Here is a 26,632-nt window from a genome sequence, read left to right as displayed (position 1 = left end):
GTCCTCCTGGACTCTGACCCACCAGCCTCCGTTCCCCCCCCCGCCCCCCAGCGTTTTTGGAAAACGGCACAGACACACTGCGTGATGTTTATGGCGTCCTGGCCGCTTACACGCGGCTGTTGCATCCTTCTCCTTGGCTGCGCCTGGGGTCGGGTCAGAAAGAGCCGTGAGACCTGGCAGGGCGGCGATGACTGTTCCCCAGAGGTCCTGGGGGACAGGGGCCGTGGCCTGGGGGAGCCATATTTCTGAGAAGAGGAGTGAGGAACCCAAGCCTGGGGACACTTTCCCTCATGGGGCACCTCCCTCCAGGTAGGAGTTTCGAAACAACTTGCGTATCTCATTCTAGGCCCGGTTCCTGGACGATGACTGTGGCCCAAGAAGCCAGGTAAACTGTGGGGACTGACCCCTCTCCCCCACCCCCCAAACCACCAAAAAAGTGGAAGGAGGGAGGAGGAGGAGGTGAGAATTTCCAGGTCCCCAAGTGCTTTTACGCACACTGTCTCCTCGGCTCCTAAACAGCCCTGCAAGGCAAGTCTTCTCATAATCAGAGCTCAGTAAACACTTGTTACCGCTGGGGAGACGGAGGCTAGAAGGAGGCCAGAGAGGGGAGCCAGGACGGGACAGCCAGGTCCTCTGGCGCCACCCACACCCCTCCAGCGCCCAGGCCCGCAGCAGTTTCATCTGAAATCATCCTCCCACAATAGTCCTCCCCACCATGAGCAGATCCCAGCTCTCACTTGGCCCGTGGGTGCAAGATCGGAGGATCTTTTCTAACAAAAACACAGAAATGGCGGTTTTCACAGTCCGGCCGACCGCCCAGCTCCGTGAACCTCACTCGGGAGGGGCGGCCGGCAGCGCGGCCTCCTCAGACTGAAATGTATTATCAGAGGGATGTAATTACAAGTATTTATGTACACGATTCTGAAACCGAGGGCCCCGAGATGGCGCTGGAGCCAAAAAAAAAAAAAAAAAAAAAAAAAAAAAAAGAAGAAGAAGAAGAAAAAAAAAAAAAAAAAGGGGGGGGGGGGGGGGGAAAAGACTTAAAAACTCCGGACAATAAGCAATTCTTCACGGGACAAAACTATTACAATAGCCGGCCTTTGATCGCACCGCCTCCTGTTGCCAATTGTATTTTGTCACCATTGGGCTGTCACGGGCCGGGAGCACTTGTGAATTAAGCAGTCTGCAGCAATTTAGTGTGCGCGGGCTTTGAAGTGCCAACATCAGTCAGGCCAGGACTCACTTTTTTCATTAAAAATTTTTCAACTTCTTCTAAGGGAACTGGTTGCCCTTTTTTTTTCCTTCCCCCTCAGCCTGCCGGGCATCGAGATAAGTTGAGCCTCCAGCCCAGTGGCCCCAAGACATCAAAAGGCACTGGGTCCAGGGCTGCTGGCGGCAGCGTCATTAAGCCCTAATGGAGTGCTTCATTAAGGGCCCTTCAAAGGCGGTTTACAGACTCGGAGATTGACTAATTTACACATTGTGGGAAAATTGCTACCAGCCCTGCCCACGCCCGGCAGGGGGACCGGCGCCCTCTCTCTTTGAAAGGCGGGAACTGCAAACAGACCTTCTATTGGCAGAGGGGCCTTTTCCAGGGAAAAACGCAGGCCCGGCCCTAAACGTTGGAGTTGGCCAACGCGTCTGCCCACCGGCCCTGGCGTCGTGGGTGTCTTGTCCGGAGGCAGCGTGGGACGGACGCGAGTGTGAGAAGGCTGGAGATGGACACTCCTACATACACGTGGGTTGGAGTCCGGCTCTGCTTCCACCAGCTGGGAGACTTGGAACAAGTGATGGGACCCTTCTGGGCCTCAGTTGTTCTCATCTGAAAATGGGTGCGATCAGCTTTCAAGGACGAGAGGTAGAGATCGAGAGAAGGAGCTTGAGCCCAGCTGGTGTAGTTCAGTGGTCAACCCATGAACCAGGAGGTCGCGGTTCGATTCCCAGTGAGGGCACAGGGCACATTCCCCAGGTGGGGCGTGCAGGGGTCGGCCTGTCACTGAGTCTCTCTCATCACTGATGTTTCTATCTCTCACTCCCTCTTTCTTCCTCTCTGAAATCAATAAAAAAAAATTTTTTTAAAAGAGAAGGAAGTTGGTGAGTGAAAAGAAGTGATCCTTACACTTGCATGAATACAAAAGGGAGGGTACGGCGTCCCCGAGGCAGTGGTCACACTGTCACACCAGCCAGGTCCTCAGATCTATTTGAAGATGCCTGCACCTGGATGGGGCTTTGCTGCTGTGAGTCAGGCCCTTGGACTGTTCTAAGAACTGCCTTATGCCCTAGCTAGTTTGGCTCAGTTCAGAGAGCGTTGGCCTGCGGACTGAAGGGTCCCGGGTTCGATTCCAGTCAAGGGCACATGCCCAGGTTGCGGGCTCGGTCCCCAGTGAGGGGCGTGCAGGAGGCAGCCGATCCATGATTCTTTCTCATCACTGATGTTTCTGTGTCTCTCTCTCCCTGTCCCTTCCTCTCTGAAATCAATAAAAAAAAATTAAAAAAAAAACCCCACCTTATGTGGTCCCAAGGACAGCACATAATGGTATCAATCCGTGCCCTTTTCCTTTGTTACCATGGCCACCTGGGACCGGCACAGTGACGCGTGCTCTCAGGGACGCTTCCATGTATGTACACCTGCCGACTGAAAACGGTTCTTGGCCAGTTACGGAAGGTGGGTCACCAGCGGCACGGCGGGGCGTGGATGTCGCTCCCCAGACCGGCTCTGCTCCCGGCCGGCTGTGCTGCACCAGCCACACTGCCTGCCCTCTCTGGTCGGCGGAGATTTCCTTGGCCTGCGAAGGGAGGGACTGGATGTGCCCAAAGCCTCTCTCCAGCCGCATGACTTGGGGTCTTCCCGCCTCTTTCCGCTCACAGCGTGCCCCAGGGACCAACATCAGCATCGCTGGGACCTCGAGGACGATGCAGCCCGACCTCCCAAGTGGGAAGCTGGGGCCTGGGTTCAAGTTTGGGTTGGAGGGCACTGCTCTCGCCTCCTCTTTGGCCCAGGGAGACCCCACTGACTATGGTTTCAACCAAGGGGCCCAGCCTGGTGACTTTGGCCCCGGAAGTCCTGATTTGGGGGACGAACAGCCTGGCCCCTCACCAACCACCCACCCGGGATCCAGTGCCTTCGCTTTCACTCTCTGGGGTCATTGAGGAACCTGAGTGGACGGGAGGAAGGAAAAGGAGCCCCGCATCGTTCATTGAGCTCCTACTAGGCGCATCGCACTGGCAAGTGACCGAGGTCCTTAGCGATTGGGTCTTTCAGGTGAGTCAAGAGAGAGGTCAAGTGTCCTGCCCAAGGTCACACAGGCTTCCTTGCAGAACCCCTGCACCAGACCCACGCCCAGACCCATGCCAGGGGCACAGAGGGCCCCGGGCCCCCCACTCCTGGAGGTGCCCTCGTGAGCTGGCCAGGGTGGGGTGAGAGGGGGAGCTCGCACGCCCCGCGGTAGGGTCACATCACCCCTCCACGTTCTATCTGTCCATCTTCCTAATTACAGAGAGAAATTCTACAGTCACTTCCTCTCGTCAGCCTTCCACTGGGGGAAAAATGCGGCTCCCACCCCCTCGGTTCCCAACCTCGAAGGGAAGCCGCCCTGGCCACGGGCAGGCATCGCAGCAAACCACTTAGCAAACCGCAAATTTCAGAGGCCTCGTCACATCTGCGTTTTATCAGCTTTTTCCGGATAGTATTACCCCGAGCAATTGTCTGCAGATCGGCCGACAGCTGAGACGTTCAAGCGCTGAATTACGGAGAAAGGGCCGGAGATAAAGCCCAGCACATGTATCCCATCAAAGTAATGAAAGCCTCCTGCCGCAGGCCGCCCCTGCCTCCTCCAGCCGCCCAGCAGGAAGGCTGATTAACCCTTGCGGGGCAGGGAAGAAGAGCAGGGGTCATCCAATACCCAGGCTAATCAGGGCGCCCCAGCGGGGTGGGGGTGGGCAGGAAGGAGCCGGTGCAGAGGGCCGCTCTGGCCTCAGGACCAGCCCTGCTGCATTTCCTGTGGCAGGACGGGGGGGCTGGTCGGGGTCGGGGGTGGGGGGGTGGGGGTTGGGGGGGGGGAGGAGGAGTGGGGCAACTGCAAGAGCACAAATAAGGAAAGAACTTGGGGCCCACAAGGTTCCAGGGCCACTGTCTGGATAGTGGTGAACCCCAGGAATGAGGACAAGGGGTGTCCTATGCGTGAGCCTTGCCTTGCTGTGGAGTCGTGTTTGCAAGAGCTGGCTGGTGACTACTGTTTAGTGAGCACCTACTATGGGCCAGGCACCAGGGTCCATGTGCCCCAGGACTCACCTAACCCCCGCATCTGCCAGAGGAGGAAGCTGCTGTTTGCCCCCAGGACAGATGAGGAGACGAAGAGGCCCAGGGTTTCAGTGGCCCGAGTTCAGGCAGCGACAAAGCGGCGAACACAGGGGCTGGGATGAGAAATGCAAGCCCTGCTCTGTGACCTCAGGTCGTCCCCCTTGTCCCCTCGCACCCGGACCTGGAGCCCTTGCCTCGACAGCTACACGTTTCCCGGCGAGGGGTGTGCACCAGGTCGCCCCTGGCCCCTGCCCCCATGGCCCATGCACCTTGGGCATCCATGTCTTACCCTCTAGGGCAGCGGTTCTCAACTGTGGGTCGCGACCCCTTTGACGGTCGAACGACCCTTTCACAGGGTTCGCCTAAGACCATCCTGCATATCAGATATTTACATGACAATTCATAACAGTAGCAACATGACAGTGATGAAGTAGCAACAAAAATAATTTTATGGTTGGGTCACCACATGAGGAACTGTATTTAAAGGGCCAGAAGGTTGAGAACCACTGGTCTAGGGACCCATGTGCCCAGCCTTGCACACATACTTCCTGCCCAGAGAGGAGTCTCGGGGACCCGTTCACCCTGCATGGGAGCCCGGGATCTCTGAGCCCTTCCAGCCCACGTAGCTCAGCCACTGGGGGACGTCCCCTCTCCCCCTCAACAGGCCAGAGCTGCACCGCACTGCAGATCATGTCTCTCTTCACGAAGGAGCTTGCGCATCTCTCGTTAGCCGGTCAGGCCTCCCTTCTGGCCCACGTTTGTGTGTTATTATTATTATTATTATTAATCCTCACCTGAGAATATTTTTTCCATTAATTTTTTTTTTTTTTTTTTGAGAGTGGAAGGGAGGGTGGAGGGAGGGAGGGAGGGGGAGAGAGAGAGAGAGAATATCAATGTGAGAGACACATTGATTGGTGCCTCCCGCAGGCACCCCAACGGGGCCAGGGAACGAACCCGCAGCCCCAGTACTTGCCCTTGACGGGGACTCAAACCCGAGACCCTTCCGTGTGCAGGCGATGCTCTACCTCTGAGCCGCACTGGAAGGGCCCCCTTTGTGGATTTTCTATCAGATCGTCCGTCTTTTTCATCCAGTGCTGTGAGCATTGCTGTCTGTTGTGAACAGTCACGTGGCAGCTTTAGTCTCCGCAGCCTGTTGGCTGCCCCTGCGTGTGGCCGGCATGGACAAGCACCCCGACTTGTAAAGTGCCTCACCCGTCACGTTGGCTCTCTCCCCACTCCCACGCCCGCCCTTGTAGGGTCTCTGGGAGTCGAACCGTTCTTTCCTTAGAAACGAAGATGGCGTCTTTCGCTTTCTTCCATTGGCTTTATCATTGTAACATTCCCATCGAAGGCGTTAACCCCTCCCGAGCCGCCCTCTCGAAGGCTGCGGGAGAGACGTCATCTTGCACCGAAGTAAGACAACTCGGCTGCAGCGAGGTGTTGGCCGAGGCGGGCCCTTGGATTCCCGGCAGCGACCTCTGACCTCCGCTTGCTCTGGGGCGCCATGCCACCCCCAGGCTCTCCATCAGAACTCCTGGCAGAGGGGCCTGGGCCAGTGTCGCATTCCCAGCTCCCTCCTCTCCCACCGCCACCGCGAGACACTGCTGTACGTTCGGGCGTCTTCTCTGTTTTGTATAAAACCATGATGAACACCAAGAGGCTGAGAGTGTCAGAGAGTGTCTCTGTGCCCAGCCGGCGTGGCTCAGGGGTTGAGCGTTGACCTATGAACCAGGAGGGCACGGTTCAATTCCCAGTCAGGGCACGTGCCCAGGTTGTGGGCTCGGTCCCCAGTGTGGGGCGTGCAGGAGGCAGCCGATCCATGATTCTCTCTCATCGTTGATATTTCTCTCTCCCTCTCCCTCTCCCTTCCTCTGGGACAGTGTCTCTGGGACCATGCTCCGCAGCACACACGCCTCAGCAGCCCTAGGAGTCTGGCTCCATGGAGGGCAGAGGAAGGACCTCCCACCTCAGGCAGGTGCTGGGCTCTGTCCCAGGTGGAGCCTCAGGCTTGGATTTGAAGTCAGGACCCCTCCCACCCCTTCAGTCCAGTGCCAGCCCGCCTGCCGGCCCCTCTGCTGGGTCCTTCTCGTCCCCCGACTCACCGCAGGGCAGGCTGCTATCGGCCCTTTACAGCACCCTCTCAGGAAGCTGTCATTGTCGATGCCATTGGACAGGTGGGGAAGCTGAGGTCTGGAGGTGAGGTAGAGAGCCCGAGGTCATACAAGGAGGGGTGGAGCTGGGATTTGAACCCGGGCAGTTCAGCCCACAGCCCCTGCACTAAAGCCCGAGAGAGAAGCCACCTGGGGCGCAGGCCCTGGCCTCAGCGGCCAGGGGACCTGGCTTTGAATCAGCCCCAAGCTCTCTGAGCCTGGATGTCATGCCCATTGAGCTGGGGTGCCTGTGCCTGATGCAGGTGGGGGTGAGGGGAGCTCCTAGAGGAGGAACACCTGGGCCACGGCTACGCCCACCTCCTCCCAGGCGCCCCTGCTCCATCCCCGGGGGCAATCACCTTAATGAGAGGATGGGCCTTTCATTTATTTTTATTTTTTTTGCTGAGAGCCCTGTGATTTCCACCTCTGCCCCCTGCTGCGTGGAGGGCGGCTGTGGATTCCTGTATGAATTCTGGGGGCCCCGTGCAGGAGATGGACAGAGAGAGGGGCCAAATCCCAAAGTGGACGCATCAGCGGAAATCCCAGGATAACGGTGGGGGAGGGGGCGGATCACAGCCCCTGGAGGCGCAGAGGCCAGGAGGGCGCGTGCCAGGCGCTGCACTGGCCATCTGGGCCGAGTGTCCCTCTGAACCCACTGACGAAACTGTATGTGGGGCTGAGAGCGTGTCTGAGCCTCGGGTCCTGCCTTTAGACAGGGAAGCCAGTGTGCTCCCCGGAGCGTGCGGTCTCCTTTCAAACTAAAAGTTGGTTTTTCCATCCTGTGGGCTCTGAGCCTTTCTCGAACCAAAGTGTATGTGGCTCACCCATAAAGATGTATATTTTGTCAGAAGGAAGGATGGAAGGCCTCCGCCCTTGACCTCGCTCCGCCCCAGGCAGGGCCCCAGATGACCTCATCCATCTGGGAAGCGGTTGCTTTGGCAGGGGGCCACTGAGGCTCTGGGCCATGGGTGCCGTGTGCAGGTGGGGGTGAGATAGGGAAGGGACCCCGTTCTGCGTGCCTGGACAGGGAGTTCCTTTGCTTGACCCGGGCTTCCCCGGGAAGGCTGCCCACGCTTGGAGAGCTCAAGGTGGGCAGCCCACAGAAGCACTCAGGACTATTCCTGTTGTCATTGCATAACACGGAGCTTCTGACAGCGATAATTTATGAAATCTCACAACCCTGTGGGTTGGCTGGGCTAAGCTGGGTGGCTCTTCCACTCCTGGGGGGTTGGCTGGGATTACTCACGTGGGTGCATTCAGCAGGAGCTTGGCTGGGACAGCCCTCCCCAGGTGGCCTCACTCCTGTGGCTGGTGGCGGGGCCAGCTGGGACTGCCTGGGCCTCACCCTCTCCAGGTGTCTCTCTCCATCCACAGATAAGGCTGAGCTTTGTTATGTGGGTGCCAGGAGGGTTGCCAGGACTCTGAAGGCCTGAGGACTGGGCGACCTCAGCCGGGAACATGACCCACGGTCCTCAGGGCTAGAACCCCAGCATACTGTCCTGGGCATGGCTGCACTAAGGATGGGCCTGCAGGGATGCCCACCACCGCCAAAGGGGAGGGTCCTGTGGTCACAGGTGCCCGTGGCTGGGACGTGGCCTCCTCAGGATCTATAAGGGGGAACCGTTCCTGGGAACGAGGGGCACTCTTTTGATGCCTCTTCCAGGAGAATTCCATTTCAGAAAAACAGTGTTGAAGAGTAATTTCCAAACTGGAGAAGTGGCTCAACGTCCCCTTTCTATAGGAAAGGAGCTGTAAATTCCCCTTTATCATTATCATCATCAATGCCATCATCATCAATGCCATCATCATCACTATAGTGACCATGACCGTCATTGCAATATTTCTACCATCATCAGGATTAGCATCAGCAGCATCTTCATTATCATCACTCACCATCACTATTAACGTTATCATCACTATTATCATCACTATCATTGACACCATCAATATTGACATTGTCACTATGATCACAATCAATGTCAGCATCATCTTCATCACCATATCATCACTGTCATCACCAAACCAGCACCACCACCACCACCACCACCACCATCACCGCATCACCATCACCATCATCATCATCACCATCATCATCACCACCACCACCATCATCATCATCATCACCATCACCATCACCACCACCACCACCATCATCACCATCATCACCATCACCATCACCATCATCACCACCACCATCATCATCATCACCAGCACCATCACCACCATCATCATCATCACCATCACCACCACCACCACCATCATCACCATCACCATCATCATCACCAACACCATCACCACCACCACCACCACCACCATCATCACCATCACCACCATCACCATCATCATCACCATCATCACCATCACCATCACCATCATCACCATCACCATCATCATCACCATCACCACCACCACCACCACCACCACCACCATCATCACCATCACCACCATCACCATCATCATCACCATCATCACCATCACCATCACCATCACCACCACCACCACCATCATCACCATCATCACCATCACCATCACCACCATCATCACCATCATCACCATCACCATCACCATCATCATCACCATCACCATCACCATCATCATCACCATCACCACCGTCACCACCACCATCATCACCATCATCATCAGATGAACTGCTGACGCCCTCCATGTGACAGATCTGCCTTGCTGAGTCTGCCTAATGGCTTTGGGGCTTGAAGCTGGTTTTTTCTGGTTTGTGGTCATTAAAACCACTACCCTGGCATTCTTTCTATTGTTTATTGTTTTAGAAAATCAACTAGAAAATTGTTTTCTTCCCAATTTGGTTCTCAAATACCCAGCAGCAGGGTTTTCCACTGGCATCCTGGAATGTTCTCATCAGAAATCTCCTTTAAGGCCTGATTCTCGAGACTGGGAGCTTTGCCCAAGGTTGCCTGGGAACAGAGTGCCTAACACTAATATGATTTGCTCATGCCTAGCTCTTCCCAGCTAACGGAGGACTTTCCAGCCATACAACCCATCAATACAAGGGTCTCTGGAGGAGAAGGGTCTGGGGAGGGTATGTGAGTTTGCTAAGGCTGCCATAACAAAATAGCACAGGCAGGAGGGCTTGAACAATAGACATTTATTGTCTCATGGTTCTGGAGGCTAGAAGTTCATGATCAAGGTGCCAGCAAGTTTGATTTCTGGTGAGGGCTCACTTCCCACCTGTGGACAGCTGCCTTCTTGCTTCCTCACAGGGCGTTCCCTCTGTGCTCGCTCCCCAGCAGTTGAAGACCTTTCTGGTGGTGATACAAATGAGATTGGTGATGCGGTGAACTCATGTGTGTTTGCGGTGTTATGTAATGAAAACTGTCAACGTGCGAAGGATCTTCTAAGTCAGTGAACCAGCATTTTGCACACGCTGAATGCATGCGATCTTAAAATCACATGCAGGTCAGAGATCCATTCGATGTGCAAAATAAACCGATGGATTTCAATGTAACAAAGAACCAAATGTTCATCGCTATGTTTTCGGATTCCATGTCATAACTGTTAAAATGCTACCACTTGTCAAGTGTCGTGCAGTATGGAGAAATGATCTGACAAGCCTATTAAAACACTCCTCCCTTTTCTAACTACGCATCTGCGAGGCCACCTTTTCTTCAACTAAACCACCTATTGCCTGCCACCGATTGAGCACAGAAGTAGATGTGAGAACTCGGGTGGCAGGGGAGCGTATGAGAGCAGACGGTAAAGAGAGCTACAGAAATGGAAGACCATGCCACTCTTTCGCTGGTGTTTCTTTGGAAATTAAAAATATGATATTTATGTTAATATGCCAGAGGCTTGTTATTACTTTTAAACTAAAGGCCCGGTGCACGAAATTCGTGCACTGGGGGGAGGGGTCCCTCAGCCCGGCCTGCACCCTCTCACAGTCCAGGACCCCTCGCTCCTTACTGCCCTCCTGCTCACTGCTCCTACCGCTTGGCTTGCTGCTCCTCAGCGCTGCCACGGAGGCGGGAGAGGCTCCCGCCACTGCCACTGTGCTCGCCAGCCTGGCTTCTGGCTGAGTGGCGCCCCCCCTGTGGTCAGTGTGCATCATAGCAACTGGTCGTCCTGGTCGTTCTACCGTAAAGGTCACGTAGGCTTTTATTAAATAGACGAATTAATAAAATATTCTAAAACATTTTCGTTTCCATTTTTAAATGTGAGTAGGTACAGCATGCACCAACAAAAGCTCTGTGGGGTCCTCGGTAGTATTAAAGGGCAAAGAGACCCCGAGACCGAGAAGTTTAAGAACTGCTGCTCGCGCCATTTTGTGGCTGAGGACACAGGCGCAGAGAGGGAGGCAATGTGGCTGAGGGCACGGGGCTGGAACAGCGCCCGACATGGTGAACCCTGTGGCGCGGCCGGACCCTCCCACTGCCGGAAGACAGACCTCGGCTGCAAGGGTATTGGGGGATTTCCTCAGCCGAAGGAGACTGGACCTGCACTTGGGCTGGATAGAGGGGTCCGGGGGACACCCCTTTCCGGGGTCAGCTGCCATCCAACGCCAGAACAATGGGGTCAGAGAGGGAGGGACTGCCTGCGGGTGAGCCCAGGCTGATGTGGAGCTTGGATGGGGTGCAGAGGGAGAGAAGGCTGGGCCGGGATCAGGCCACAGTCAGTCCTGAGTGTGGGTGGGGGATTCCGGTCTCACCCTCTCTCTAATGGCGCAGCCTTGGTCAAGATCCAGCTGGCCTCTGGCTGGATTTGAGGTTCAGGGCCACGGATGGAGCATCTATATCAAGCAGAAGAGCAGCTTTGAGCTTACAATTCTGGGTCCTTCTACCTCCATTCAAATTGCTACAAAAGAAGTGAAAAAAGCCCTGTACTTGTGACTGTGTATGAGAGGGGGCATTGTCACCAGGAGCACCTCCATCTCTCGGGGCTTGGAGAAGCCCGTGCAGCCATGCCACGATGCACAGACCCTCCCTAGGACGTCCCAGTCCCAGGTGCTCGCAGCTCGGCTTGCACACCTCTAGGGACAGTGAGCTCACCACCTCACAAGATGGCTTCCTGCTCTTCGGGCGGGGGGGGGGGGGCTCTATCTATTCTCCTGGAGGCTGAGAACCCCCCTTTGCCCAGGCCTTCCCCTTTGTTTCTCTTATCACTCTTGCTTTTATTGCAACCCGTTTCCCCTCCAGACGTGCCTTCTTATTGACTTTCCGTATCGTTTGCCATTTTACTCTTCCTGTGCCTCCCTTCCTGTGTCCCCAGCCCGCTCCCCTCCTCGCCTCTCCACAGCTAAGCCTGCAGTCTCCCCGCTCGCCATTTCCTGCACCCTTCCTGCGTGACAGCCCTGGGGACCAATGGGCTCATCAGATCAGGCCTTGCCTCCCCGAAGCTCACGCTCCTGTGAAGCCGCTGCCACATGTGTGGCCCCACAACCCATGCGGTGCCCATGGCGTGTGAGGTGTCAGGAGGGAGGCAAACGTTTATAAATGTTTCCGAACCGGAAGGCTGCAGGACTGTGTCCCGAGATGAACACAGATGAGCCTGGGTTGTCTGCCTGAGTGTGAACAAATCTCACAGCCCCCACCCCCAGCTGTGTACACAAATGGCTTCACTTCTCCGAGCCTCGGTCTCCTTATCTGGAAAGTGGGTATGAGCGGTGGGTATCGTCGCCCTCTCTGGCCTGTTGGAAGGATGAAATAGAATGATGGGCGTGATCCCCCGGCACGCAGTAGGTACACAGGGCCAGGAAGCTGGGGTCCCACTGTCCGCGCTCAGCGGGCCCTCGGAGCAGCTCGTGCGTTCTAGCACCTGGCCAGCGGCTGGCAGAGCAGATTAGCAACATGTGTTAGCAACTTTCCAGTCAGCAGAGGTCTGCCCAACAATTGGCCCTGCCAGACTCGGGCTTCCCCTAACCGATTCGGACGCAGCACAGACCTCGGCCGCTCCTCCCATAGCCGCCCCCACCCCTCCCCGCCGCCAGGTGCCCAGGGAGGAGCCACAGCCCCCCAGGGACGTGGCCAGGGCAGCCAAGGTGGACAGGCCGGGGGCTGGGCAGCTCGTCCCGGGGCCTGCGCTACCATTTCAACGCCAGGTGGTCGGCCGGGTCCTCTATTCGCAGCCCTCTGGGCCCGGGCTCCTCACCACCTGGCCTTTTGCACGGGACGCACCTGGATCTGCGCCCCACGCTGCTGCTTCCTAGGACGGTCCTCTGGGCAAATCGTGAACCTCAGCTTCCCCTTCACTAAAATGGGGCTAAAACAACGCACATGCCAAAGGGTTGCTGGGGGGTGAAATGAGGTAACGGGTGCCAAGTGCTGCCCGGTGGCTGGTGGTAGGGCGGGGAAGGTTGCTATGGTGACTTCCCACCAACGCCAATGCCAGAGACAAAGCTGAAGGGGACCCACCTCTCCTGTCCCCCAGAAATGATCACAATGGGGCGGGAGTGTGGGGGCACCGCAGGGCTCGGCCGGGAGAACTGGCAGTCGGAGGCCTCAGCACACACTGGCTGAGTGGAGTAAGGAGTCCCAGGAGGGCCTGGGACCCACCTTCCCCTGTGTGAGGAGACCCTGGCTCTGGGGGGGGAGAGGAGGCGGAGGGGTTCGCAGGCCCAGCTGGAGGAAGGCGCTCTCTCCCTGCATGAGGGCAGCTCACAGAGAGACAGGGATGCCTCTGCGGGGTGAGCGCCCCATCACGGGGGGATGCAGAGCTAGGGAGAGAGCTGTGGGCGGCGATGTGCAAAGGGTGCCCAGGCCTGGGTGGGAACTGGCTCCGTGATGCCCGAGCTCCTTCCCAACCCCGCAGCCTCTGGTTCTCGGAGAAGCTTTCCCTCAAACTCCCCTCTCCGGGCGGAGCCTGCCCACAACCTCCACACCGCCGCTGCGTAACGCAATGGGAGTTGGTTTCCTGGCCCAGTAGCAGCCCGATGCGGGCGACCCAGCACCCAGGTGCCTGGCGGCTGGTGGCTGCATCAGCCCTCCGGCCTCTGGATGCTCTGGACCCTCTGCGCGTGGCTAGACAGTGGGGGGAAGAAAGAGTGACGTGCCTGGGAGGGTTTATGGACCCACCTTGACAAGGTGCACATAACCTCCCTGTCCATTCCTTGGCCAGAACTGCAAGGGAGGCTGGGAAATGTGGTCCAGCTGCGTCCCTGGAGGAAGAGGAAGTGGGTGTGGCCAGTCCCTGCCACAGACACCAGCGCCCATTCATACATTCGTCATTCGTTCAGGGATCAGTGAGCACCTACTAGACACCAAGCCTCCCAGGGGGTGAGACACAGTCCTGGTCTCCGGAATCCGCAGTCTGGACGCAGGGAGCCGCTGCTGCCTTGCAGTTTGGCAGGGTCGACGGATGCCTCCACCCCAGCACCGCATGGTACATGGACGTGACCTCTGGGGCCTCTGTTTCTTCATCTGTAAAATGGGGAGAACTCCATCTACCTCAAAGGGTAGCACATGCCAAGCTCTGAGCACAGCCAGCACCCGGTGAGCCCCCCAAAGGGGAGTGGGTAGTTTATTAGTGACTGCGTTTCAGCGTCAGGGCTCTCTGGGGACTTGGGGGTTGGGCCTGGACACACTGAGTCCGCTGTGCCATGAGGGTGGCATTCCAGACCCCAGCAGGGCGGTGAGCGGAGGAGCATTTGGTCAGGAGGGAGGAGACTGCCCTGCAATCCTCAGACGCGGTGGTCTGGCTCCGCGATGTCATGGACCTGAGGCAGAGTGAGGGTTTCCTCAGTCCCCCGCAGGGCAGCCTCCCTGGCAACACTCACCCAGGCAGTTTCTCTCTCGTCCTCCGAGGCAAAGCCCAAGCACCACATGACACACAGCTCCATGCGAGAAAGGCCAGGGTGGGACACAGGATCGGAGAGGTCGGCAGCGTTCCTGCGGCACCGAGCTGGTGGACAGCGGGGATTCCAGCCCAAGGGGGCTGCTTACCGACCCATCTTCAGGGCCCTAACCTGCAGGGAGGCTGTGCAGGCCCGCCTCCTGCATCCCCTCGGCTGCCTCTCTCCCAGCGGGGGAGCCCGTCAGCTCTGAGAAGCTGAAAGCCAAGGCTGTGGGCTCATGATGCAGCAGAGCCTTCCCTTCTCCAGGTAATTTGTCTTACGTATCTGGTAAAAGGGATCAAAATCAGAAACACATTTCCAAAGAGAAGCTGGGAAAGGTGTTTTCCTTCCTCCGGTGTGGAGAGCGGCTACGGCGTTTGGACGGGTTCAAACCTCAGACTAAATGAGAGGGCACGGTCTTCTCATGGCAAAGCCACGTGCAAGTCCCAGCTTGGAGGGCAAAGCCCTCCCAGCACAATTATCGCCAAAGGCTACGGTTGTAAGCTTGACCTCACGGTCCGAACCTGTGGTCCCAGGTGGCTGAGTGATGTGGGCTGCAGGAGGCGCAGCAAGTGCTGCCAAAACAAAGCTTGATAGAGTTCAGGTGCATGTAATTGAGTAGATTGGAAACCCGCGAGAACATTGTAAACATCTTGACCACACCCTTACTTTGCCTCGTGGGATCTGCTATAAAATAAAGACTCGGCTTGCAGGCTGTGGCACTGTCTCTCCATCTGAGAGCAGCGTCCCACCTGGCCCCAGCTTCATTCTCTTGTCTGTCTGCTTTAATCCTTCACCGCCGCCCCCTCAGGTTCACCCCTGGCGGTGCTGAGTGTGGTACACTCCGGGGCGTCCGACAGCTGCAGCATCGCTGTGATTCGTGCACGTTGCCCGGGAAGAGCCCAGAGTGCGGTGCGAACACAGCCCTGTGGCTTCCCAGGTCCAGGCAGCCTCGGGGGCCAGACCTCCCTGGGCCTCAATTCCCTGGTCTGTGAACAGGGAACGAATCCCCTCTGCTGAGCAAGGTTGCTGGCATGCAATTAAAACGGAAGGCAACTGCAGATTGTATGTTTAGGAGAGCAAGGACGGCTGTTTCACGGACATACCTGCACTGCTGAGAACAGTGCTTAGTAGGTGCTCATTCAATAGTTATTAAATGAACGGTACGGAGTAGGTGCTCAACAAATATTTGTTGAATGGTCATTGGCATGAAAGGACATCTTCCCAGCCTGGAGTTTCTTTTCCTCCCTCCCTCTCCCTCTTCCTTCCTCCCTTCCTCCTTCCCTTCCTTTCCTTCCTCCCTCCCTCCCTCCCGTCCTTCCTTCCTTCCTTCCTTCCTTCCTTCCTTCCTTCCTTCCTTCCTTTCCTTCCTCCCTCCCTTCCTTCCTCCCTCCCTTCCTTCCGTCCTTCCTTCCTGCCTTCCTTCCTGCCTCCCTTCCTTCTCTTTCTGAGATATATGACTCAGGGAGGTTAAATAGCATACCCGCTCACAGACCTAATTAGAGTCTCTCTCTGATGTTTGGACCTGGTTTTGTCTGGCCCCATAGACCTTATACTTTGCACTGTGTCTGGAAGTTTCTTAGAAGCCTCTGAAAGTATCAATTAGGATTGCCTTCGATTGCAGTTTAAGCAGCAAAGACGTGTACTTCTCTCCCACGAGGAGCAGTGGGAGGGGACGTTTAGGCCTGGAGCAGCCGCTGCGCTGCTCATTGGCCTCACCCAGCAGGTCTTCCCACCTTTCCGCTCCGCCTCCTGATGTGTGTTGTTGCGTTATGGTCCTGCGTGGCTGCTGCAGCTCCAGGCCTCACAACCAAGTTCAAGGCGGGAAGTGGGGGCCAATGGGGAGGGTGGTTCCTGGAGTGGTTTCTCCTTTTATTGGCAAAGGAAAAAGGTGCCCAAAGGCAGGTCTCTCCAAAAACTCTCCTTTATGCCTCCCTGCCTAGATTGGTCACACGGCTGACCCTAGCTGCAAGGGAGGCTGCAAAAGAGAGTGTCCCGCAAAGGCGGATGGGCTGGCCAGGGCGGCCCAGACCATTCCTTGTCTCTGAACAAAATCAGCTTTGGGACAGTGAGAGGAGGGGACTGTTGGGGTGTGTGCTCACCATTCCTGTGGTAGAAGCTGAGACTTAGTGACATATATCTATAATAATAAAAGTGTAATATGCCAATTAGACCAGACGTCCTTCCAGACAAAGCTGGGGCTGTGAGGGAAGCCCAGGTCTCGGGTGCCAGAGGGAAGCTGGTGCCAGCAGCCTGGGGAAGGAAGGCCTACTCTTGCATGAATTTCATGCATTGGGCATCTAGTATATATATATATATATATATATATATATATATATATAGAGAGAGAGAGAGAGAGAGAGAGAGAGAGAGAGAGAGAAAGCAAATATGGACAATGTTGGCACCTGATGAATTTAGACTCTAAATGAAGGGTGGGCATATGGTTGTTCATTCATGCAACTTTTTAGTAGGTTTGAAATTTAAAAAAAGTAAAATTTTAGGAAAATAATACATTAAAATTTCTAATAGAGTGGAAATTTCAAGAAAAGTCAATATATGTGTATTTAAAGGCAAAACCACTCTGGTGGTCCATGGGCCTCTGCTTTGGGGACCACCAATGTCAGTGTCCAGGGTCTATTTCAGCATCAGTTGGGAACCCTCCTCTGTGAACTGGGGACACTTCACCTTGTCCTGGGGTGGCTGGTCCCAGCCTCCCTGGACCCAGGTAAGGACTGTGTGAAATAACACAGGCCGAGCTCTCAGGACAGGGCCTGGCACACTGTGGTGTGTGTCCCATAAGCTCCACAGCACATAGTAGGTCTGTGGACAACCGGATGTCGCTGGTTTAGACAGGCCGAGGCACCAGGCTCCCTTACTCTGCTCCTACCTTTGTTTGGTCCTACATTTTTGGGGTGGGATATATGAAGGCTGAAAAAGCCATGCCTGCCCAACACACACACACACACACACACACACACACACACACACACACACACACACAAACTCACACTCACACGCTTGTTATGCATGTCTGTTGTCTGTGAACCCAGAGATCCTTGATTGGCGGAGAGTCCAGGGCTGGACTTGCAGTGCATTGGGGTGGGGCTAATTCCATTTTCCGGCCCCTACACCCCTCAGAGGGCACAGGCCCCCGCCCCTTGCCCTGTCTGGACCTGGTGGTGTGCAGGGACCCAGCCTGGGAGCAGTTCTTCCCTGGGTCACCAGCACAGGCAGGGCCTGCCCTCCCACCGCCCGAGGCCCTGCCAGGGGCCGTGCTAATCCCATTACCCACAAATGAAGATGTAATCACAAGTCCTTCAAAGGGCCTCGGAGCTGATCCCTCTTTGGAGAGAAAAGCAAGTGCAATTGTTGGAGCCCCTGGCTTCTGAGGCGCCCGCTGGGGCCTGGGGCGAGGGGCACAGAGCCATTTGGGGCAGCAGCACCTGAGGGGCTTCGGCTCAAAGTGAAGGGTGGGATACGGTTGCTCATTCATGCAACTTTTTAAAAAATTATGTATTTTCATTGATTTTAGAAAGGAAGGGAGAGGGAGAGAGAAGTAGAAACATTGCTCTGCTGCCTCCTGCACACCCCACACTGGGGACTGAGCCTCAGACCCGGGCATGTGCTCTGACTGGGAATCGAACCGTGACCTCCTGGTTCATAGGTTGACGCTTAATGACTGAGCAGCCGGCCAGGCATGCAACTTTTTACTAGATTTGAAATTTAAAAAAAAAATAATAATAATAAAAAGTTAGGAAAATAATACATTAACATTTCTAATAGAGTGGAAATTCCCAGGAAGGGGCGGAGGCAGCCCGAGTAGGGGCGGAGGTGGCTTCAGTGTGTACAAGGGGCCGAGGCGACCCCGCTGGGCCTCCAGAACTCATAGCTCGCCGTGCGCATCCCCCAGAGGGCTGCGCAGGGTCTCGTTGGATGTAGGTGCCGTGCAGCCGTGTGGGGAGGCAGTGTGCATGATGACGCCCATGCAGGTGTGGGGGAACGTTGGTGTGAGCGGTGTGTGGTGTCGGTTGTGGTTAACTTTATACGTACTTACTACGGGCCAGGCATGTTTCTGATGCTACTGTCATTCCCAGTTTTCAGATGAGGAAACTGAGGCACAGAGAGGTCAGGTGACATGATCAAAGTCACAGGGCTGGCGAGTGGTGGTCAATTCCAGTGGTGATCAATTCCCGTGGTGGGCTAGCGCGGGAGCATGAAGCTGTCCTCTGTCGGGCCGGTGTGGCTCAGTTGGTTGGGCGCCATCCCACGCACGGACAGGTTGCTGGTTTGATTCCTGGTCAGGGCTCATGCCCGGGTGGCGGGCTCGATGCCCCGTAGGGGGCGTGCAGGAGGCAGCCAATGGATGGTCTGTTCACATTGACGTTTCTCTTTCTCTCTCCCTCTCCCTTCCTCTCTTGCTGAAAATCAATACAAAAAATATATTTTTTATAAAGCTGTCATCTGCTTGAACCATTGTTGCTTTTCAATAGAAATCGGTGCCTGGCTGACAGCAAAGAATTCATCTAGCTTTGCACAGGGATGGGGCCGTTCTGCCCTTTGGCTGTGCCCTTCTCGGCGGGTGGGGACTCTGAGGCTCAAGGATGAAAGGATTTCTCCGTGGCCTGGAGCGGAAGATGTGGAGGTGGGTGAACGTGCCCTCAGCCCCCAGGCCTGGGCTCTCTCAGCCCTGGAGTGATCGGTGACTGTCACCGCTGACTCTGAGCGGGGCGCTGTGTGCAGGCATTGTCTTGGGTACGTTATGTAAAGAACCAGCAGCGCTGTGGTGAGTGTTTAGCAACCAGCTCTCCAGGGAAAGCGCTGGTCTGTAGCATTTGCCAATTCCCGTGGTGTAAATATTCCCACCTCCCCCTACGGCCCACTTGAGCTCTCAGCATGATGTCACTGATAGAGTTGGGATGAGAAGTGGTTTTCATGAGTATCTGGCACACCAATCAGTAATAACTCACAGCAGCCCAATGTGGCGGGGGGGAGGGGGTGGTGGTGGTGGTGGTGCCAATTTTATAGATGAAGGCACAGAGAGGTTAAGATGGTGCCCCGAAATCCTTGTCTCTGTGTCTCAGGGGCGGCTCTGGGAACTCCGATGGAGGCACTGCCCACCGAGTTCAGATCTGCGTCTAAACTCCTCTCCTCCGGATTCCCCAGGGCCAACTTCACCGCCCCCCCCCGCTCCCCCCCCCCCCAGACGGGAATCTCAGGGCAGGGAGCCTGGCACCAGGCGCACAGAGCGCGGGGGGATATCTGAAGGGTGAAGCTGAATGCTCTGATTTCAGTGGAATGAGCCAACTGGACTAGAACCTGGGGCTGGCTGTGAGGGGTAACATCTTAAGCAGTAGCTTTACCGTGGTCGCTGAGGACATTAGCGCGTCTGAGAAGGGGTGGCTGCTCTGCTTATTCTGGGAGTGGGGGGCGGACCAGGGCTCACACTCAGAGGGTCTGCCCCGCAGCCCTGCTCCTGCTGTCAGCATCCTGAGACCCAGCATCTTCCCTGTGTTGGGGGCTGGACAAGACTGAAGGGCAACCCGGGGCCAGTGCACAGGCGTTTCCACCTGCACGATGTCCGTGTGTTTTACGTCTGGTGCGTCCCACTGGGGCCGCCCGGATGGCATCCGTGGTGATGAGCGTTTTGAAGTTTTCCTGCTCAGGCTGGCCAGTGTGGCTCAGTGGTTGAGTGTCGACCTATGAACCAAGAGGTCACCAGTTCCATTCCTGGTCAGGCACGTGCCTGGGTTTCGGGCTTGAGCCTCAGGAGGAGGCGTGCAGGAGGCAGCCGATCAGTGATTCTCTCTGATCACTGATGTTTCTATCTGTCCCTCTCCCTTCCTCTCTGAAATCAACAAAAATATATTTTTTTTAAAAAAAGAAAGAAAGAACGGGAGAGCGATTTTGGAGGAAGAGACGTTGATCTTCCCCCGCCCCCTCCACACCCCCCCCCCCCCCAAACTGTGATTTCATCTCGTTATTGCTTAGGGTGAGATTAAGGTTTTTAAAGGTGAGGCAATTGGAAGGAAATTGTTAAATAAATTAAGTGCAGGTGGAACGTGGGTGTGGCGAGCATCGTGCAGGTGGTGAGTGGCGAGCGTGGCGCGGCCTGCAGCGGGTCTCCTGTGCCCCTGGGACCTGGATGTGGCCATGGGGACGGCCATGGTGGTCGCTAGCCTTCCTTCTCCCGTGGAGGAAGCCAGGCTCGAGCTGCTGCCTGCAAGTCCCGGCTCACGCTCCCCCGCTCCCGGGGCCTTTCTCGGGACGTTGGCAGCCACCACTGGCTGACCGGTCCCCAGCAGCACCTGCTGCGTTCTTCTTCTTTTTTTAATTGATTTTTAATTTTTATTTTATTGATTTGAGAGAGAGAGGAAGAAGGGGAGAGAGAGAGAGAGAAAGAGAGAGAAACATCGACTTGTTGTTCCACTTTTTAATGCATTCATTGGTTGATTCTTGTGTGTGCTCTGACCTGGGATCGAACCCCCAGTCTTGGAGTATCTGGATCCAACCAACGGAGCTGCCCAGCCAGGGCCAGCACCTGCTTCTTGCTGGGCCTTCCCCCACCACAGTGGCTGCAAATGGGTGCTCACTTCCCTGGCTCCCTGGCAGCTCAGGGTGGCCCAGGGAGTTGTGAGCAGAAAAAGCAGAAAACCAGGCAGGAGCGGCCCTGGTGCTGGCATGATCACCGAGGCTAACGTCGGCTCTGGGGCTCCAGCTGCTTTCAGGGTCACGTGCACACGGGCTGCTCCCACCGCCTGAAAAGAAACTCATCCAGCAACCTGGACCTTGAATGGGAAATAAGTGCCCACGTGCCCGGGTTGCAGGCTCCATCCCCAGTGTGGGGCGTGCAGGAGGCAGCCGATCAGTGATTCTCTCTCATCATTGATGCTTCTATCTCTCTCTCCCCCTCTCCCTTCCTCTCTGAAATCAATAAAAATATATATTTTAAAAAAAAGAAATGAAGTGCCCAGTGTAGCACGTGGCCCATCAGGGGCACTTCGTAGATGGATATCTATGTGTTATTATAAATAGTCCTCACCAGAGCGTGCTGTCAGCATTCATTGTTTCATTAAAGGTGTTCAAGGTGTGGACTGACTCGGACCACTGCCCGCACACAGAGGGCCCGTTACGGTGACGGTCATTAGTATTATCGTAGCATTCCAGGCATTGTCATTGTGTAGTCACTCAACAAACATCTATCGCACACCCACGTGTGCAGGCACCACCTCGGTCCTGTGCATTCGGCCGTGAGAAGAGCGGAGGGTCCACCCAGCCAGGCCCCGAGGCCCCCACGATCCGCCCCACAGGTCACTCACCAGAACTGCGCTGTGCTCCCTGTGCGCTGACGGGGTGAGGCAGGGTGCCGAGCGCAGCAGAGACCCCAGGGAGCAGCTGGCACCCCTGAGACCTCAGCAGCTTGGGTGTGTGGGCCAGTGGGCCACCTCGCGGGCCTTGCCCCCAGGCCCAGCGTTTGGAATGGGGTCAGGCGGGCTGAGAGCGGCGCTGGCAGAATCCCCGCAACGAAGCCGGGTAGCGCTGCCCGGCCGCCCCCTGACCTCCCTGGGTGTCCCCTATGCCGAGCCTCTGAGAACTCAGCTTCTGTGTGTTATCCTGGCCCAGCAGGCTCTGGGCGGGCTCCATGGAGTGTGGTCCCCACCTGGCTGAGTCCCCCGCAACACACATACTTGAAAGAAATCACAGCGCATCAACGGTGGCATCCATTATGGCCAACACCAGGGCTCTGAATGGACTTGGGCCTAATGAATGATCCCAAGAACATGCCTGTCACCCAAGGCTCCAAGAGAAGCGGGTGGGGCTGGTGAATGTTATGAAGGACTTTACAGGGACGTCCGTCCAATTGTCACCAGGGCCTTGGTGGAGACGCCTTGGGAGTGTGACAACCCTGATAGTCTGTGGTCCCGCAACAGGGTGGCGGTGCTGGTGATGGTGGTGAAGTTAATGACAATGATGGTGATGATGACGATGGTTGTGACAGTGACGGGCTGGTGGCAGTGATCATGCTGCTGCTGCTGCTGCTGCTGGTGAGGGTGGAAAGTGATGGTGGTGGTGAGTGGTGATGAGGAGGATGGTGACAATGGTGATGGCGATGACAGCGGTGGTGATGACGATGGTGGTTGGTGATGGTTGTTGAGATGATGATGATGGTGGCGGTGATGACAGAGATTCCCATTCACTACTGCTGTTATGCTCTGTTGTGTTGAGCACCTTACATTCTCTCTCTTTTTTTTTAATCAATCCTATGAGTTAAGAACTATATTTATAGACTAGAGGCCCGGTGCACAAATTCGTGCACAGGTGATGGGTGAAGTCCTTCAGCCTGGCGGAGATTGAGGCCTATGGGGGACCGGCCAGCAGAAGGGAGGGACCATGGGAGATTGGCCGGCCGGCCCCCTGATCAGGGCCATGTGTGAGGGAGGAGCCATGGGAGGTTGGCTGTGGGAGCACACTGACCACCAGGGGGCAGCTACTGCATTGAGCGTCTGCCCCCTGGTGGACAGTGTGCATCATAGCAACTGGTCAACTGGTTGTTCTGGTCGTTCCAGTCGTTTGGTCATACAGTCATGTAGGCTTTTATATATATGGGTAAGAAAACTGAAGTCCGCAGAGATGTGCTCAAGGTCATATGGCTGGTAAGCCAGGAATCAATTCCCAACCCATAACTGTCCCACTGCCCAGTCCCCTCCGGGGCACCGCACTGCCTGTTTCTTCTGCCATTCGCTGCCAGACTGTAGACTCCGGAGGATGCTCTCTGTGTAGCATCCATGGGAAGCACACTGGGCCCGTCAGAGCCGAGCCTGCAGGCCCCTGGGTGTCTTCACCCTGTGAACTCCCTCCCCCGCCCGCCCTCCCTCATCCCTGCTCCAGCATTTCGGTTTGACTTGCTTCTTGTGTTTATTCCTGCTCCAGGATCCCGAACACCTACCATTTGGCCCGGGTGGTCCATCCGGCACACGCTTCCAGGAGGGTTTCTGTGAGGCACCTGTAACGTTCTCATGCTTGGAAACGCCCAGCGACTCCCACTGAGGGCCGAGAGAGTCCGCTAAGCTCTGGAAAGCCCCTCGGTCCATCCTCCCGGGGCCCCCCCATCAGGGTACTTCTCACCCGATCAGTTTTATCTCCTGCTCCGCAACAGCCAGGACTAAATCCCATCTCTGTGACTTTGCTCACAGAGACCCTTCCTCGGAGATTGCCCCTCTCCTCCTCCTCCCGGCCTCCTCCAGCAATGAGACTTCCCACACTCCTCCAGCCCGCATCCCAGACACTCACACACTGTCCCCTGTGAAGTGGCATGCTCTCACGCAGGGCTGCGTGTTTCTTGGGCGACTCTTCTCTTATTAAACAGGTGAGCCAAGTCATGAAAGGCAAGGACTACGTCACGTCGTGGCCGCCCAGACCTGGCCCTGCAGCTGACCGCAAGGTGGCCTTTCAAAGTGACCTGGCCTCTCCCAGCCAACGTCACCAAAGGGAAACAGTAGATCCTCGTCGGCAGAGGCATCGTGAGACATGAAATGGCATCAAACAGAAAGACCCTCCTGCTAAGCGTTCCGAGTTAGGAAGACGGCGGGCATGTCGATCACCAGCCCGCTGCCCGCATGGTGAGAGCGTCCCGGAGTGTGAGTGACTCCCCCTCCCCACTCCCCGAGCACACAGCCCGGCACATGGTCTACAACAGTCAGCTCTGGGAGCCCTCTGTGCCCCAGGCTCCGTGCAGAAGGCTCGGTGTCCTGAGCACTTCCAACCCCCCTCACCTCCTTTAATGACCCTGATGCCTCTCAGGAAGGCACCGCCCTGGTCCTTGTGCTGCAGTGAGAGCTGCGGCTTGGTGACAGCACAAAGCTGCAGGGCCCACCTGCCTCCTGGGCCCCAGCTTCGCTGCCCGTGTGGCGCACCCCGGGTGGCTGTGTGTGTCTTCACCCAGCAGACCTCCTGGTTCCCGACCTGGGGCACCTCCCCACACGCACACGGACGACCGTCTTTTCCTCGGGGATGGCATGTGGCCCCAACTCCCACAAAAAGTGGCTCCAATTCCACCGTGGGAAAGGAGTCAGCCCTCCAGGTCAAGTTTAAGCCGCCCTTGCTAAGGAGGGGGCGCCTTAAATGTCAATGTCCCTTTACAGGGACAGGGAAGTTCATGCTCCTCCTACTAATAGAGCTTAAAATACATAAAGGAGCCAGGCCAGTGTGTGCTCAGTGGTTGAGCATCAGCCTATGAACCAGGAGGTCAAGGCTCAATTCCCAGTCAGGGCACATGCCCAGGTTACAGGCTTGATCCCCAGTAGAGGGCATGCAGGAGGCAGTTGATCAATGATTCTCCTCATTGATGTTTCTCTCTCTCTCTCTCTCTCTCTCTCTCTCTCTCTCTCTCTCTCTCTCTCTCTCTCTCTTTCCCTTCCTCTCTGAAATCAATAAAAAAAATACATGAAGTAAAAACTGATAGAACTGAAAGGAGAAATAGACAAATGTACAGTTAGTCACAGATTTGAATACTCTCAATAGTTGCTAGAACAAGTAGGACAAAAATCACTGAGAACATAGACTTGAACAACCCTATCACCTAAGTTGACCCAACTGATATTTTGAAAATACTCCATCCAGCAAGAGTGACATGCACATTTTTTTCAAATGTACAGGGACTATTTACCAAAACAGATCATATTCTGGGTCATCAAATAAGCCTCAATAATTTTAAAAGGCTTCATGTCATACAAATTGTGTTCTCTGGTTACAGTGAAATGAAATTAGAAATGAGTAACAGAATGATACTTAGAAAGTAAATATTGCTCTTCTAAACAGCCAATGATCAAAGAAGATACCACAAGGGAAATTAGCAAGTATTTGGAGATGACTGAAAAAGAAAAACACAACTCACCAAAATTTGTGAGGTGTAGCCAAAGCAGTGCTCAGAGGAAAATTTATAGCAGTAAAGTGCCCATTTTAGAAAAAAAGATGGGTCTCAAATCAATGGTCTCAGCTTCTACTGAGCCATTGCCGTGCCATTCAAGATGTGTCCCGCACATGCTCCATTTGTTGATTAGTATTGATTAGCCCGGGACTTGGGGTGCTGGTCTAGTTGTTACATTAGTTCTCAAAGATATACTACCTAGGATGAGATCCGCCTCCTAACAGGTCAGGAGTAGGGAAGGGGGATAAATCCAGGAGTTCATAAACAGCTTTATGAGGTCCCTTACCAAAGTTCCTCCCTCTCCATGATATCCCCAGTACTTTCCAATTCCCTGGCTTCCCTTTCCAGTCCTCTGGCCAGAAAGATGAGACTTCAATTCATCTACTCTCCCTCACACTCCCACAGTGGCACCCACATCCAGGGCCAGCGGCAGGGGGACAGAGAGAGAAGAAAGTAACGGGGCCGACCACAAGGGGACCACAGCTCCCGCAACGGGCAGAAAAGATCCCACCTCCTCAGTGTGGGCTCCTGCAGGTTCCCGTCGTCATCGCTGGCACTTCCACTGACTTCTTGGGGTTTGGGGAGGGGGTGTGAGAGAATGGAAGAACCCAGGAAATTTGCATACTAGGTACTTGTCCTGAGGGATTCAAGTTCAATTCCTTACCCCAGGGGCTGGAGGTAAAGGGCTTCTTCTAGGGTTCTCTGTGCCACAGTGCTCACTTTCGGGGTTCCCGATGCACTTAAAAAGAGGTGAACTCGTTTTCCCGGGGTTCTTCAACTTCTGGCGTTCTTCCTTTCTCCTCCGCTCCGGTTTTCCGCCCAGCGTCCTGAGTGGCTGCTGCGTGCCTCCTGCCCGGTGTTACGGGTGCCTTCCGTGGGAGAGGCGGGAGCTGGCTCTGTCGCTCTGGAAGCAGGCCACCGTTTGATTTTTGCCCAAGTGCCAAGGCAATTCAACGGGGAAAGGATAATCTTTCAACAAATGAGGCCGTAACAACTGGAGAGCCTTGTGCAAGAAAACGAATCCTACTGTTGCCCTTCAAGCACACGCTGAGACGGGGGTGAAGTAGGTGATAAATCTAAACGGAAGAGCTGGAACCATAAAACTTCAAGGGGAGCGCACAGGAGAAGGCCGCCGTGATCAAGGAACTGGCAAAGGTCTCTTAAATAGGACGCAGAAGCCACAAACCATAAAAGAAAAACACCAAACTGCATTTCGTAAAATGAAAAAATTTTTGCTTTTCAAAAGACAGTCACACAAATGAAAAGGCAGGCCACAAACTGGGCAAAGCTTCTTGCAAAACATGTATCCATAAAAGGACTCGTATCTAGACTAGATGAAGAATTCTTACAGCTCACGACTAAGAACTCCAACAAACTAACTTGAAGAGTCACTTCATCCAACACATGCAGATGGAAAACATTCACATGAAAAGATGCCCGAAGTCATTGATCGTTAGGGAAGT

This window comes from Myotis myotis, unplaced genomic scaffold, assembly GCF_014108235.1.
Source record: "Myotis myotis isolate mMyoMyo1 unplaced genomic scaffold, mMyoMyo1.p scaffold_m19_p_1, whole genome shotgun sequence".
In the NCBI taxonomy this organism is placed as follows: Eukaryota; Metazoa; Chordata; class Mammalia; order Chiroptera; family Vespertilionidae; genus Myotis; species Myotis myotis.
Note: the sequence above shows the minus strand (reverse complement) of the source record.